This window comes from Alosa alosa, chromosome 5, assembly GCF_017589495.1.
Source record: "Alosa alosa isolate M-15738 ecotype Scorff River chromosome 5, AALO_Geno_1.1, whole genome shotgun sequence".
In the NCBI taxonomy this organism is placed as follows: Eukaryota; Metazoa; Chordata; class Actinopteri; order Clupeiformes; family Clupeidae; genus Alosa; species Alosa alosa.
In genome coordinates this window covers 3,735,489-3,751,768 of record NC_063193.1, presented here as the reverse complement: position 1 = coordinate 3,751,768, position 16,280 = coordinate 3,735,489, and the positions used below count along the sequence as shown (strand labels likewise).

Below are 16,280 nucleotides of genomic sequence, written 5' to 3'. Positions count from 1 at the left end.
TCCTTGCACGTTGGAGTCTGAGTAAATGTCATTGGTCCCACGATGACAACTCCTTGATTTGTTTTTCTTTTTGGAAAACCGTACAATATTGCTCAACAGGTCAGTAAAGGGGAAAATAAACTGAAAATGATCTTTACTTAATTTAGTTAACTGTGGGATTTTTTAAATCGCGTATAGCCTTTTGTAATTTTGTGAGTTGTAATTACCTGAGGGACTATATCTCACGATTCCTTAAAACAAAACTCACAAATATAGCGTAACAAAATATATTTTACTATTACTATTAATATTACATTTTCAAACGAATACCTGTGTGTGTGTGTGTGTGTGGGGGGGGCATATAAAAATATAAAAATATCCTCTGCTGTGTCTTCCTTCTCTACATACCATTTTTACATAACCGAAATTAAATAAGGCGTGCGCAATGCCACTACACACCAGGGCACCAATGCACAACAGTGATTAGGTAGCTGATGGTCCTCCAGATTGCCATACACACACACACAGGTTCGGGCAAATAAAATTGCCCTTTAATCCTGAAATGGCAAGCTGCTCTGAAAACAGGTTTTTATTGTCTTGAGACTTAATTGTCATATGGCTTAGAACTGTGGGTTGCAGCCAACAGGGAATCACTATAATAAAGGCAGTGGTTTTAAAACGGGCGTACATTCGGATGTATTGTATGGGGCCATTTGGGTAAGATGGTGAGGTGCGTGGCCAGTCTACTCCAGTTCCAGAGCAAATGAGTAGCCTGAAGTTCACATATTGTTTTTTTTTCCTGGAGGTTATTGGTTATTATGGGGATCAGACAAGGGTGATTAAAATAACTGTGCCAGGTTGATGACGGGACCACCGGAGGAGGAGGGTTTTCTCACAGACAAAGACAGGGAGGCCTCGAGCCTCGCCTTCGGGGGTCGAAATATCAGCGCCGAGACGGCCTGTTATTTAGGCTACCGGGTACGTCAGGCGTTCCATGTCAACTTACAATGGTAGGTCTATAGATACCAATGTGAAAAATAACCATAATAACTGACAATGATTAATGACCATGATTCAAAGGATAAAATGTGCTATTGAGTAGGCCTACCTATTATGAACATTATCCAAGGATCCAATTAAATGTCAATAATTTACAATGACCATATAGGGAAGAAGGTTTCTCTTTCGGTGAAAAAAACAGGTAGGGTAGCCTACAATAGCAACAGATATTAAATGCTACAGTAGCCTAGATTGCTATAGCTACACCTCACGAAACAAAAGATCCCATTCCACATCACCCCGCTCCGATCTGCGCTTTGGCTCCTCCCTGTGTGGACCAAGTGACAGCTGGGATGGCTGAGTGCTCGTAAGAAGCCTTCATCTCCAAATAGGATGACCAGCCAACACAGTGGAGAAACTGTGCCTCGTTGTCGCGTATGATTCGAACCACCCATTGTTAGTTCTTGGACGTCTGTTTGGTTCTGTTCAGTTATTTTCAAAGGATACTTTAAGAAGGAAAAGGGGAAAAAACATCAACGGCATTTCAAGTGGATTTCCAATGGATATTCCGATCTGAGGAGGTGCGCGAGAGCACGGTATGTAGGCAATAACGCGAACGAACGCACCGTATGTTTAGGAAAGTATAGGCTATAGCCTATATCCTCCTTATTTTTCAATCAGTCAAACGTTTTTTGTGGATCGGACAAACAGGGAATCGACAAGTTAATGTCATGCTTTTATTTACAATAACATTTTTTTAAATGTTTGTCTTCGATCTCCTGTTTTTATCCATGCACTTTGCGTGCGCAAGGCTGAGACCTCATAACGGCTGTATTGGAGTACGCGGGAGTATTATGACTAAAAGACAAGTGCACCGTTTGGTTGAGTACAAAGTCTTGGTAACAGTTTTAAAACTTTTCTTGCTGTTTTATGTGTGATTTTACTCTGCTTCTTTCTGTGTGATGTTGAGATAAACTCTCCTTGTAACCTACCTGTGGTTAATTTGGTTCTTTCATCGATGTTCGCGCGTGCTGTTGGTTAACTGATTGATAGCTACGGGGTGTGTGACCAATGTAACAACAGTTCGCAGTGCTAATTACAGGGCGTATTAAGCTACAATTATCATTGGAGTTACTGTTGTTTGTAAGCATGGGGACGTGTTATCGCTTCCTGACGGTCAATTGGTTGGCTATTTAAAGAAAATCTTCCCCTGAGTGTTGGAAATTATGTGAATTATTTGATAATGTATTTTCTATTACTATTTGTTCAAATAATTGTAGGCATATGAAACTCCACTCTGAAGGGGATGCTAAGTTGGTCCCTGTGTAGCCTAACTGTTCGTAACAGTAAACAGACTGTCGGTAACTGTAGTCGAAGCAGGAATCAAAAAGGTAGCTACACACATACTTTTTACGTCTTGGGCATCCCTCATGTTGTAGGAAATGCACATGTAGACAAAAATTGCAGAGACAAATGGCAGCTAACCTCCACCCCTGGCCTCTCTAACCCCTTCCTTCCACACCAAGCAAAATGGCTAAAGCTGGCAACTTATACATAGGCTACGCACTTTTTTAGTTCCATACATTCCCCTAGGATAGTGTGTAATTTATAGACCCAGTGCCACTGATAGAGAAACCTCAGTTTTGCAAAATTAGAAGGTGTACAAGCAATACTCTTGAGGGGCTGTGGGATATAGAGTGTCTGTGGTGGTTTTGTAGAAGGCAGCAATGTCCAGTCACCTGCTCAAGGTCCTGAGGTCAGATGGGGTGGGACCTTTGTCAGTGAGGACGCTTCAACTCCATCAACTTCACTTTTGTTGAGGCATCAGGGTGGTTGACAACTGAATGTCAGTGTGTGTGAGAGCTCTTCTGCTCCAAATAGGATGGCAGAAGGACAGAGGCTGCATGGCGTGCTGAGAAAACTCAAGTGTCTCCTCCTCACTGAACTATTCATACTGGAGAAGGCAGCCGAATGTGTGATCATTCGGAAACAAGATGGTGCATATTTAAATGAACTTCCCACAATTCTCTGACCCTGGGTCGCCGGGCACCCTGCCATATCACCCCTGCACATGCCCAAATTCCAGCATTCCGGTTTTGTGTGGCAGACGGGATTTGTATTCATGAGACTGTTGTTCTCCAGATTCTTCCAGTGTCAAAAGAAGAGAGCAGCTAGTGTTAGTGTGGCAGGTGATTGGTGGGTGGGAGGGTTGCATGTTGTTTTCTCTGATGGATTACGTTTCTTCACTTGTAGATGTTCCCCTGAGTGCTCGTATGACTGGGTGTGACTGTATGTATCTGAGTCAAAGGCATTGCTCAAAGATGAATGCTTATCCACAAAATCATGTTGCTTCTCACACAGTGGAGGGATTGCATCAGGCCCAAGATCATATTTTTCCTCTCCATTTCCCACTTGATTCATGTCAGCCGGGTGCTGCCCTTGCAAAATATTAATATCCCAACTCATTCATTCACTGCTATTGTCACTACCAGTATTATTCATTACGCATCTGAATCACCCAGTTATTTGAAAGAAATGCCCCTGAACCCCGATGAACATAGCTTGTCTGTGCTTTTGTTTCTCACCAAGTGTGAATAAATAGTTGCCGAAAGCGGCTCATTGTTAAATGCATTGTTGTTGCTTACTGCCCACATTGTTTGTGGTAAATTGGGACATGCTGGTGCAGACAGTTTATTCTTAATATAGCACAATGCCATTCAAAATGGCAGCTAAGAGAAATCCAGCTTTGGAAACAGGTGCAGAAAATGTCAGTATCCTGGAGCTTCACGTTGGGGCTCAGTGGCAGGGCTTGTTATTTCAAAAGGATGACAAAACAATTCTCCCCACTCTCATGGAACATGTCCATTCTGTAGACAGGGACACAGAGCCTTGCAAGAAACAGGGTGCTGCTTTGACCCTTTGCTGTGGATGTCGCCTCTGTATTCTTATGTGAATTAGGAAGCCAGAATTGTGCCGTATTCCCAGAGCCATCTCTTCCACCCATAATTGCCATCTTATAGTTAGAGTTATCTCATGTTATGACAGCAAGGTTTTCATTTATTAAAACAGATTATTAATACTAATTTTAGACTACTTATTGTTTAGGCGCCATATGACTACATCCCTTGGTGAAAAAATATCAGTGTTTGAGAAAGAAATGTAAATTATTTATATTAACTTTGCATCCATATTCTCTCAAAATATATTCAGATATGCCCTTAACAATTCATTATGGCAAGATAACATCATTACATTTATACACAGGATTAGTGTGTAGGATTGTAAGGCTGTAGACAAAATATATTTATATATTTGTATTTTCTGTATTTTCCCCTGCCCATTTATACTGTCAAAACATCCCCAAATCCTCTCAGGCATTTGCATAAGTGAGACTCCCCAGCCCTGAGTGAAAGCCTTGGGGACTCGTGCACTCTTTTGAAAAGAACACAGAGCACAAAACACCAGCAAACGTTGTGGTATTTCTGATTCGGAGCGGTGCTCCAAAACACCTCATCTGCACATTTGCCCAACAATAGGGACGAGGCTTGCATTGCGTGTGACTGATATGGATTTGTCACAGTGCCCGCGGCCATATTTACATTGCGCCAGCACAGACAGACACATTTAGCTCAGTCTGAATAATTGATGAATGCCTGTGTTAAATGAATTGCAGTCAATTGCTATAAAGGGTGTGGGGATGGTGTTAAGCACAAGCTCAAATGCACTGTCAATATCTCACAATACAATAGAGTTCACAAATGTTCAATACTGTAAACAGTGTGCATAAGTACATATTTGATACATGGGAGATGACAAAGATTGGATAATATAAATGTGTCTAGTGAATTTGTTTTCTCTGATGTTTGCAACTGCATTAAAATGTTTGCGGAGGTGTGCACCTCATGATAAGTCTGTGTCTGTTGGTTTGCTCAACCGTGTGGCACAACCGTTATTAGCATCAGCGCTGGGCTGGCGCATTATCTTCATTATTTCCGCTCATTCGGAACCGTTCATCTGTTTGGCAGTGCTCAGTGTCGTCTCCTCACCTGAATCCACCTCCTCTCTCTCCCTCATCCTCATTTTCAGCTTCCAGCTCCCAGATGGTTGCCAGTGGTTATTTTTCCCTCTGCGCTGTTGACAGTTGCGCCCACCCATCCCCCCCACTCCCTTCTGCTGTGAGGCTGTCTCATTCACTCTGCGGAGCCCTCAGCCCAGGCGGCGCTTGAAATCGATAGCATCCGGATACTGTGGGGGTGCAAAGGTGTCAGAGTTGTCGCCCGCTCATCAATGGGGTACTTTAGTGCAATTGCTGCAATGAAATTGCCCTCTGAAGTGACTCATTGTTTGAGGGCTTCTCTGAGGGTGGGCTGTGTAATAAGGCAGGCAAACTCCCATGAAGGCAAATGTGCAAGTGACTTTACAATCGCCCCCATTTCACAGAAGAAAAGCTTTTTTTTCTTTTGAGGTCATTGTCAAGATGGTTCTCCTCATTGTAAGTCGTGTCTGACTATGCAGCATGTGGATGTAGGCATATACAGGCAAATCTCCATTATGCAGAGCCTGTTTTAGTCTCCATAAACACTTAACTATTTCAAATCTACCCGACCTCCCAAGTGTAAAGCAATTTCACACCACAACTGCAATGAAATAATGAAGTTGTCACTTCCTAGATTTCAACATACTAGTGGATTACATTTGTCACTGTCCTATATATACACTGTGTGACAGGAGGAATTGCTGTAATGCCATCTTCTGGCTGAATCCTGCACATTCTTGCTAATTCCAAGTGCTCCTGAACATTTGTAGATTAGCATAAGCACATGTTGCAGCGGCCAGGCGGCCCTGCGGGTCTGCAGCGCTGACGTCTGAGGGTGGCCGGCGCGCGCACATGAGGCTCCTGGCGAGGGCGGCCAGCGCGCGCACATGAGGGTCCTGGCGAGGGCGGCCGGCGCGCACATGATGCTCCTGGCGAGGGTGGCCAGCGCGCGCACATGAGGGTCCTGGCGAGGTGGCGCGTGTGCAAATGAAGTGAGCTGCTTGTCACTCAGAGGCCAGGGGAGAAGAGGAGGGTGTGATATTGTCTCCGACTCACCTGGGAGCCTGGCATTTGCAGGTGGGCCGACATCCGTCAGTAGTATATCCTCATCTACAAGATACGGAGCCCACAAATCAAGGAATTATGTTTTTTTCAAAGGATGAAAAATGTGCTTGCTTATGTACCATATTTACAACCAGCGATATATTTGATTTTATAAGCATAATAGACTTCCATCATTTCTTTAGCTCTGTTTGTACAGAGTGCCTGTATACATGGGAAGGCTGAATGTTTTCCAGTACTGATTTGTTTCACCTTATACCACATAGAAATGAACAGCCCTGAAGGCGGTGTGTCCATGAGACTGTGTCTCACAAGGGGCTGTCTGTTGAGCTGTCTTCTGCTTCATTTGCAGACCTGGAGGCACCATGCACTCATTTTCTTCTGGCTTTTTAGCTGTCCAGTGTTCCTCAGCTGTCCGTGTGTGTGTGTGTGCGTGTGCGTGCGTGTGCGTGCGCGTGTGTGTGTGTGTGTGTGTGTGTGTGTGTGTGTGTGTGTGTGTGTGTGTGTGTGTTTATATGTAGTTATGGTTGCATGTGTGGTTCCACGCTTTCTTTTGCACCTTCAACTGCATTGGAGTGAGTGTATTTGTGTGCGTGTCTACACCACTTGAGTATGTATGTCATATATGTGCATATATATCAGTGGTTGTATGGAATGTGATTGTGTGTGTGTGTGTGTGTGTGTGTGTTTGTGACTCGTAGAGGAGAGTACATCTGTCCCATCCCCGGGCCCACTGAGATTGGCACGGCATTTCTCATCTATTAATCATGGAGCCTGCTTTCTTATTCCGTTGCCATAGTTGCAAGGCCTTCGCTGGTGTTGGGGCGCCTAGAGGAAAGGGCCAGAAGGCTGGAGGGCAAGACAGACAGACAGACACACACACACACACACACACACACACACACACACACACACACACACACACACACACACACACACACATATATGCACATAATGCACAAACACACAGGCTCAATGAAGACATTGAGAGGGCCTGCATTGGTTCTGAAGGAAGCATATTGGAGTGGCTCAATCCTGATTTTTAAAAAAAAATGGCTGCCTTCATATTTGCAGAAGGACACTAATTCAACAGAATAATTTCATCACATCAACTAAAAGTTCAACACCATTTTGTCTTGTATGCAATTATCTTCTCATATTTGTCAGATTTACTCTAGGCTTTCCTATTAGTTATGAAGAAACAGGAGATGACTCCAGTGTATCAGGATGGCTGTGTGTCTGTGGGATTAAAGTGGAGGAATGAGCAACACCTTACACCCCCCTCCTCCTGCCTTTCACAACCATCTCTTTCAGCATGTGGCTTAACATAGAGGAAAGCATCAGTCCACCCACACACGGCCAGAAACAGAGTTGCTCAGTCACTGGGGAGTTCTGTGGACTGATAACACAAATACAGATTATGTGAATTTGTTATGATGTGCAAATACCTCCTGGAAAAGGCTTAAAACGGAAGAAAAGCTTACTGGTTCACAGCATATGGTGTGGTATGTGGGCATCATTTTCATGTGTTCCTGAGCTAAGCAGCTAAACTCTGCCATTTGGAAGACGTGGAAGCACTACTTACTGTAATACCTTTACATTTTGGCTGACATCTTAGCATTTGGGTTGATAACTCTGCACTTAAGTTGATAGCTCAGCTTTCAGCATTTAGCTTGACAACTTTTAGGGCTTTTAGGGAACCACGTGGATAATATCTCTGTGTATGTTTATTTAAAGTGAAGAAATACCAGGTTAGGAACAGCCTCTCTCACTTGCTGCAGTATAAAGTTCCTATTAAATATGTCCCGCTGTTTTTTCGCTCAGAAATGCCCCCATTGTTTGTTGGACTCATCACTTTTGCTTTCTCTCATGAGTATTTTTAGAGAGAGGAAGGGGTAAAGCAGTCAACTCTGCAATCACGGCCCTTCCCTGCTGGCCTTTGATGTGGCTGCATTAGGAACAAAAGAACCATGTCATTGCCAGTGCCACTGGGCTGTAATCCAAGCCCCTGATGATTTACGCGCCACAATTCCCGCTTATCTGTGACCTTTCCTCGAGGTGCAGCACTGGGGCAGCCAGGGCTGAGAGAAGGGGGGAGGGAAGAGCCGGTGTGTTTGCACAAGTGTCACAGGTCTCCAGGTCAACTCTGAAGTCACTGGATGACATCATCTTCTTTTTCTCATAGTTTTCCCACGTTTGTCAAACAGTGGGAAGTGTGTGTGCGTGCGTGCATGCATTTTCATGGAATAGTGTGCCGGTAGAGAGCAGGGATAAAGTTCCATGTGGCAGCCCTGGTGAAACTGACATCTCCTCATTTCATTCAAAGCTCCTCTAGCTGCCATTTCTCTCTCGTTCAGAGTCTCTATAAACAATACTTGCAAACAATTAACAATGTTTACATAACTGGAATGCAAAAACGGTTCAAACAGAAGCTTAACAATGTTTACATAATCTGGTCAAACTGCATAATAGCTCAGTTTTTTCTGCATGGCTTGTGGTTGGCCCAAAACTTACTTTTCCTCGCCCTGTCGCACGGAGCTCAAGGAATAATGGCTCTTTGTTGCACATTTACGGCAGATCTAATGAACAAATTGCAGCCATGTGGCATGGTCTGCCTTCGAAAGCAAGTGCCGCCACCACAATGCCCCCAGTGTTGTATGTTTCAGGCGTGTCTGTCAGCTCTGGGAGGAGACGACCTGACACAGGCATTTATCCAGATCTGACACAGGTCTCAAGTTTCGTCCCTAACGGAGGGAGAGGGATGTTCATGGTTGTGATGGAACAGACTGCAGGGTGTAAATGTGTGGTCTATACCTGTAGATAGTGCTTTGTGTTCTACAGTGGTGTGTTATGGAGAGCAAGTTGCCTCTGGAAAACGATGGTTGGTGTTTCATGAGGGTTGGTGCACTGAAATATATTGCTCAATATTAGAAGGTTGCTATTAATGTTATCCGCGGAGAGAAATGGTGCGCTTGTTTTATGACTGAGGCGAGATAAAGAATTTGAAACAGTAAATTTCAAGGTTGCAAACAAGTGCTTGGTGTCAAAGGAACTCCGTATCAATTTTATTGTATTTTTTGAATGAATGAGCAGTTGCAGACAGCAATACCAAATGCAAATATCATGTTTCCTTACAGGCAAACAGCAGCTTTTTTATGAAAAGTGCCCTTCACATTTCGCCTTGAAGTGATTCTAAGGATGAGGAGTCTGCGACAACACTGTTCTATTCAACAGCCTTTAAAACCGCAAAACAATTCAGCTGTCTTGGCCTCTTGTTTTAGATAATAGTGGGTGGGTTGCTTTTCTGATGTTGCTCCTTCTTGGGAAATATACAAGGAAACTGGAGACAGGAGGTGAGAGGCACATTATCAGGATATAGGACTCGGCTGTTCAACACCTGACCTACATATGAGTCAGATCCAGCCCTCTGGCTCGCCTCAGTACCCCCACCTGGCTTTGATCTCATGACACCCCTCACCCCTCTTCCCCCTAGGCGGGATCTGGGTTTACACATCCCTCTGTCATGTCCTCCACGCTGTGTTTGCACTGACTGGAGCTCTAAAGACTATCTAGAGCAATCTCAATCCAGCGCAGTGCCAGATAAGACCGAGCGCTACTTGGCTGGTGTTTAACACTGGTGGCGCCTCATTGAGTATCACCATGTAGACATAAGTATTGGTGTGTTTGAACACCGAGCGTACGGTTCATTTATCCTTTTGTGTGCATGGCAAACACTGTCTAGGTGCCTATAGCATTCAGAGCTACTTTGGCACTTCCTTCTCTTTTGATTGTTCCAGTGCTCATATATTTGTTTGTTCAATTCAATCTCTTCCCCGATTGTGTTATTAATACTTGATGTAAACAGATCCTGTGGACAGGATAAGGAACCAAAACATCCTTCAAAAGGGTGCTGTTTTCTTATCAGGGTGAGGGTCAGGCGTCGGACTTTGTGTATGATGCCAAAGGTCAGGAGAGAAGCCTGTAGACCCCATGTGTGCGCACACCGTTTCTCCACCCCCATCCTGATCTCTCATCTCTCTCACAGCTGGAGGCGGTGCCCTTTCTTTTTCTTCTCCCCCTGGTCCAAATGGCATTCTCCAAGCTATCAGGCAGAGCCTCCCTTTCCCTAATGCACTGAAATTGAAAGAAATGTGGGGTTTTTGTACAGATATTGATTTTATTTGGCCACAGGAAAGTGAGCGAGACCTCAGGGCCTTTTTATAGCCGCCGTAACGGTTATTTATGCACACAGATGCATTGTATTACTCTTTGGAGGTTATGAAGTGGGAAATGAGATAATAATCAATAAAAGCGTTAATACTTTGTTTTGTCCCATGTTACAAACACAATAGCTTTCATATGCCACCCAGAGTGCACCAAACCCATCATATTAGGACATTAGGCTGACCCCTGTTTTGGTCAATAGCTGTGATGATTTTTCACACTGGAAGTAATTGGCTTTTTCTGTTGTGATATTGATTTTTGTTTGTTAGAACACACTTGTATTGCAAATTACATACAATTATGTCTCCTACCGTGGTCTTTTGTTCCTGGTAGGAGCATGGCCTTGACATCTGAAGTTAGGTGGTATGGAGGGCGGGTTTTAAGAGTGCAGGAGGGGTGATGGCATCAGATGATAGCAGCAGGGTGGTAGAAATCCTAGAGCCACACAATGCCTGGACAGCTGTGGGTTTGTGCTGTGAGACAAGTGGCTGAGGCTTAGGTTGGTATGTGTGTGTGTGTGTCTGTTTGTGTGAGTGTGTGTGTGTGTGTGTGTGTGTGTGTGTGTGTGTGTGTGTGTGTGTGTGTGTGCATGTGTGTTTGGGTGCGTGCGCGTGTATGCGTGTGCATACAATCTGTGGGTGTGTGTATGTGTACTGTGTTAAGGAGGCTTAGGGAGGTACGTGTGCCTGTCTGAGTATGCATACTTTCTGGGATATATATATATATATATATATATATATATATATATAGTGTGTGTGTGTGTGTGTGTGTGTGTGTGTGTGTGTGTGTGTGTGTGTGTGCATGTGTGTCTGTTTTGCATATGGATGTGTGAGGCAGTGGTGTGGCATCCACTGCATATTTAACGGCCATGAGATCTCAGGGGCCGGGTGGCCAGGGGGGTAGGGTGACAGCCGGACATGTGCTCCGGGTCAGATGTCCATGCGGGTCGGATGGGAGCTGGATCACCAGAGGGATATCAGAGCGATTGCATTTCCCCGGCTGCCTCTGCTCAGATGTCACTCAGGCCTCATGTGTTGTGCATTAGAACGCATGTGTTCCTCAGAGAGTGGCCACTGAGTCACATCTAGTCCTGCCAAAGTGAAATGTGCTGTGCTGGCCACAAAGCAAGCATTTGGGTTGCTGAGCTGAATATTTTTTTTTAATTAATTTTTAATATAAAAAATCAGTACGGTGTACAGTTGGGAGCCATATGCGGTGTCTACACTTCATTTGCTCCAAAACAGACTGCATCTGGTCAAGGTCCATGAAGTATGACGAAAGACTTCCATTTAATTCCCTTCATTTATTTATAAAGCAGCAATAACAACTGAACTTGTCTCATGGGGAATCTACGCATCTACCTAGTAGGATATCCAGTCACATGTCTTTATATAAGAGCTGTCATTCAATTAAAGTAAGCCCAGGATTAAATATTTAGCATACCAGGGACAACAACAACAATGACCTCTTACAAGTCTTTCCCAACTGTTCTTTTTAGCTAATTGAATAGTCTCACAACTTTCAAACCATCAAAGACGCACACAAAAAAGTACATATCTTTTTTAAGGTTGAGAGTTAAATTCACTCTTCATTTGCATAAGAAATGCAGCCCTCATTTGCACAACATTAAACTTTTCCCAACTACTATCGCTCTCACTACTCTATATTACACTGCTTAGCGCAAATAAACACAGACCTCCTGTCACTTGTCTTCTATGTGTTTTTACCATAAATAGATCAGGGCCTGCTCATCACTGTGGATTTGTAGGCTTTTGTCTGTATCTCAGAGCATCACCAACTTCAGACATCCACAAAGAGCCCAGTGAACGAACAGAACCGCAAACAAAGTGATTTCCCTTCTCTGCCCACTGTGGTCTCAATCGATTGGCTCCAATGAGACGGATCATTTTGTCTTAACCCCCACTGTTTAAACTGTGCTTATTGGACACTGGAGCGGGAGGCCCGTGTGCTCAGTCCAGAGTGTTTAACCAAGTGCGGAGTAAAAATGAAAAACTCCTCGGCCAGACCTGGTCCCTCTCTGAAAGGCAGATCGATGGTCTGTGGCATTTAGAAGGCAGAGCCAGTGTGCGCTGGGTGGAGGTGGGGGGGGCTCCCCCGCTGGCCATCTCCCTGTAGAGGTGACCTGGAGTGGACCGCAAGCTGCACTTTATGGCACTCAGGCATGGGACGGAAGGGCTGAGACGGTGGAGAGCAGACAGCGGTGTTCACATTCGTATCGTTTGTGTGAGATGTGCAGGGCTGAGCCCTCCATATGCTCCCTCCTGCTATGGAATGTGACAGTGAGTGGTGTTTATGTGGCGTAATGAACCCTGCACAGGAGGAGGAGAGGAGGAAGGGAAGCCGTGTTAGTGAGTGAGAGAGATGGAGTGAAGGACAGCGAGAGACAGAGAGGGGGAGAGAAGAAAGGCAGGCTTCATTATGGCAGACCTGCTACGCTTCACTGGCTTTTCCAGTTAATATACAAACCATTGTCTTATGGAAAAGCAGATAATAAGAGTTGAATTCATATTGAACCACCCCAGTTTTTAATGAGTGCCATGTCAGAAACAATCTTTTCATACAATAGGTCATATTTTTTTAAAGCAAATTGAATCGGTCAGGAATTCAGGTTGGTAAATGAAGCCTGAGCTTGAATAGGATATGAAAGGTCTGATTTGATCCCACACTGAGCTTTGAAATGGCACAGTGAAGGTGGAGCAGGAGCACCCATTGCTGTGGTTCTCTTGTGGTTGTAAAGAAGAGCTTTGAATATTGAATTAAAGGAGAGGCAGACTGCCTGACTCTGGCCTTGGCATTTATGAATGTGGCAGGGCATCTCCCTGGAGAAGGAGGCGTCTTCCACAGGCAAATTAATTACATCTGTGGGACTTTTTATTGTTGCTCCGGCTCTGCCCGCTCGTTTGTTACTGTCACCAGGCAGACAAAACCAGAGAAGCTAAGGCCAGGGGGCGTGCAGTGTTTGGACTGGTGCTTGTGTGAGCCACTTGTTTTGCCTTGACTCATGTAATCAGCGATAGCAAGGGCGAGATTTCCTGTTGTCTGTGTCCAGCCTGTGGACCTGGACAGTGTTTGTAGATTTCAAAGTTCCTCTTACGGGTGTACAGAGTCTCAGATAGCAGAAGAGGAGAGACAGTATCACACTACCTGAGTAACATCACCAGATACCTCACCTGTAACAAGACCTCTCCCTGCCAGTGTGAGAACAACAAGCAATGGCATTGTCCCACCTTCCGTAAAACACTTGTACTTCTCAGTAACACTAATATCAGGATGATCTTGTCAGGAATTGGCCAGCCTTTAATCCATGTCATTAAGAAGACCCTGAAACATCCTGTGATGTCCTGTGCAAGAACATCAACAGCCCATTTGTATTGTCATCTCTGCGAGTCTAAACAGAACTGAAAACTTTAAGAAACACAAATTAGAGTATTCTCGCACAAGAGCAGGAATAGGTACATTTGTGTCCAGACAAGAGCTCTTCAAGAGTCTTTGTGGAATTAATTGGCAGCCAAAATGACTCTCCTGCACGGATTTGAAGAGTGGAGTGGCAGCCATTCCGGTGCAGCTCAGGGCTTCCTGTCGGGGTGGCTGGAGCAGAGGTCTGCAGTGCTGCCAGGAGAGGCCACAGGCTTAGATTTGCACATTTGCTACATCAAGTACTCTCAGTGAACAGTGATTAGCAATTCTGCTGCCTGCAGAAATATAGGATAAGACACCAATCAAGGTCAAGCCTGGATGAATTTGCATGTCCGCTCGGCTCAAGTGTGTGTGTATATGTCAAGTGTTTTTCTGTTTTGTGTGTGTGTGTGTTTTTTTGTGAATGCAAACCTCCCGGTGCTGTGATTATGGATGATGTAGGGGGATTATGTTAGTTGGCGAGAGCGTCACCTCTGTGGCGGTGAGGAGGCCGCTGTGCGCTGTGCGCTGTGCGATGAGACAGGTCCCTGGAGCAGCTCCACGGCGTCCCGCTCCTAAGCCTGGCACACAAGCAGCTCTGCAGGCCTGCTTACAGGGAATCTGCTACCGTCCTCCAGGGTAGAAGAAAAAGATAAATTACAGACCTAATGCTTCGATTCGGTCAGATCAAGGTCCACTTTCTCACACACACACACACACACACACACACACAGCCAAAAGCGAGCTGATGCTGGCCGTGTGCTCAGCAGAAAGCATGTGTTCAGATGGATTTCTCTCAAATCAGATCTGGCTAGACGGATTAGCTGCACAATTCCAATATAACAGTTCAATTAGTTATTCTGATGTGAGGTCCTTAGTAATGAGTGGAAAAGTAACATCACTATTACCACCTCTGCCTGGGATCCAAGCTCATGGCATGGAGATGGAGATGTCCCACAAAAGCAAAAGGACATGACAGATCAGTCATGCTTGTCTTCCCTTGTCTTGTATAAGGTGTAGGGGGTTTCATCAAGTGTGTGCAAATGTATTTCTTTCTCTCTTGTACGTGGAGGAATGATTGAATGTGAAACTTTTGGAGGGTGTGGGTGGGTGTTTTGAGGAGGCTGGTTTAAGGTCCCTCTCTATTCAACCACCATGTCACCCCATGGGGCTTGGCTAATTGGTGGTCCTGGAGGGGCCTTTTGTATATGTATATATATGTGCGTGCGTGCGTGCGTGCGTGCGTGCATGCGTGCGTGTGCGTGTGTGTGTGTGTGTGTCTGCATTTGTATCTGGATCCCCACAAAGGCGTCATTCTCCATCACGTGGTTGCAGGCCCTCAAACAGAGGGCCAGGGGAGGAGGATGAGGAGGAGGAGGAGGAGGGAGAGCTTGTGGAGTGGGGGCACTGGGAAAGAGCGCTCCTCTCTCCCCCAAACAAAGCTCTGGCTGGGAAGAGCCGGGGAGTCCTTTTGCAGACCGCGGGAGCGAATCCCCCCCCAGTCTCCGGCCCCCCCCAGTCTCCGGCCCCCAACAAGTTCCCGCTGACCCACATGAGCAGCCGAGTGCGAAGCGGCCTTTCATGTCCCGCTCACCCCGTCCCTCTCGCTCGCAACACTGAGTGCGCTCGCTTGGCTTTGTGCGCAGGGCGGCTGCTGCGGCCTTCTCTCCAGCCCCGCTCCTTTCTCTTCTCCCTCTTTCTGTTACTTTGTTGCTGCTGCTTTGTCCGTGTGAGAGAAAGATGAGCCGCTGCTAAAAAAGCCTCCCATGTGCGATACCACTGCTCACCTCGGTTGAAGGACAGTAAAGCTCTTGCCCGCGCTAGGCAGACCAAGGCCCAGCTATGGGAACGCTCTATTGATTCAGCGGCTCTATCTTCTGCTGCTTCTTGGAAGGGAGGGGTGAATGAAAGAGGTCGGTGTTTCTCTTGAATCATGGATTCTTTGGCAGTAGTGGGTCTTTAACACACTTGTCATTGATTTTCCTCCTATTAACGTTTTATGTTTTTGCGTGGATAATGTTTTTGAAGTAATTAGAGAGATGTCATTCTAGAGCACTCAGAGAGGCAACGGAGGAGCGCTGGGACATAACTGCTCTCAGGTCATGTGTGATTTATACCTGGCTAATTCCAACACATAACAATTTTATGAGCCGAAAAGCCTCATCCCTCTCTCTGGGAGGAGTGGTTTTCTAAAGTGGGAAAAGAATATCTTAGAATGTAAACTTCATCTTCAACCCTGTGAACGGCCATGAATCATCACAAGTCACATCATTTTCCATTTTTTCCATCCAGATTTGGCGATGGCCATTAGGGCTCCTATGAGATCACAGCATTTGCCGGCGTGCAAGGAGTGATTATGCGACTCTATTTGCGGTTGGCTGGAAGTTAAATGGCTCCTGCACATTCCCTGTGAAGATTTACAGGCTGTGTGCTCCCTCTGGGCCTCACTGCATGGTGGGGAGATGCTAATGAGGTTATTTCAATTAACAAATGAAGGAAGAAAAATTGGTGTTTTACAATAGGAGTATTCATTTGCCTGTTACTATGTTTATGATGCGTGTCA

At 45.3% G+C, this 16,280-nt stretch overlaps 1 protein-coding gene across 6 annotated transcripts in view; it reads left to right on the top strand.

The window, feature by feature from the left end:
* Nucleotides 1-1,314: 1,314 nt before the first annotated feature.
* The window catches only part of sema6a (sema domain, transmembrane domain (TM), and cytoplasmic domain, (semaphorin) 6A), a 72,790-nt gene continuing 57,824 nt past the window's right edge, over nucleotides 1,315-16,280 (top strand). For all 6 annotated transcript variants that reach the window (XM_048243089.1, XM_048243095.1, XM_048243094.1 and 3 more), the window contains exon 1: nucleotides 1,315-1,574. The gene's annotated coding sequence lies outside the window, so the exon portion shown is untranslated. The remainder of the gene's footprint in view (nucleotides 1,575-16,280) is intronic.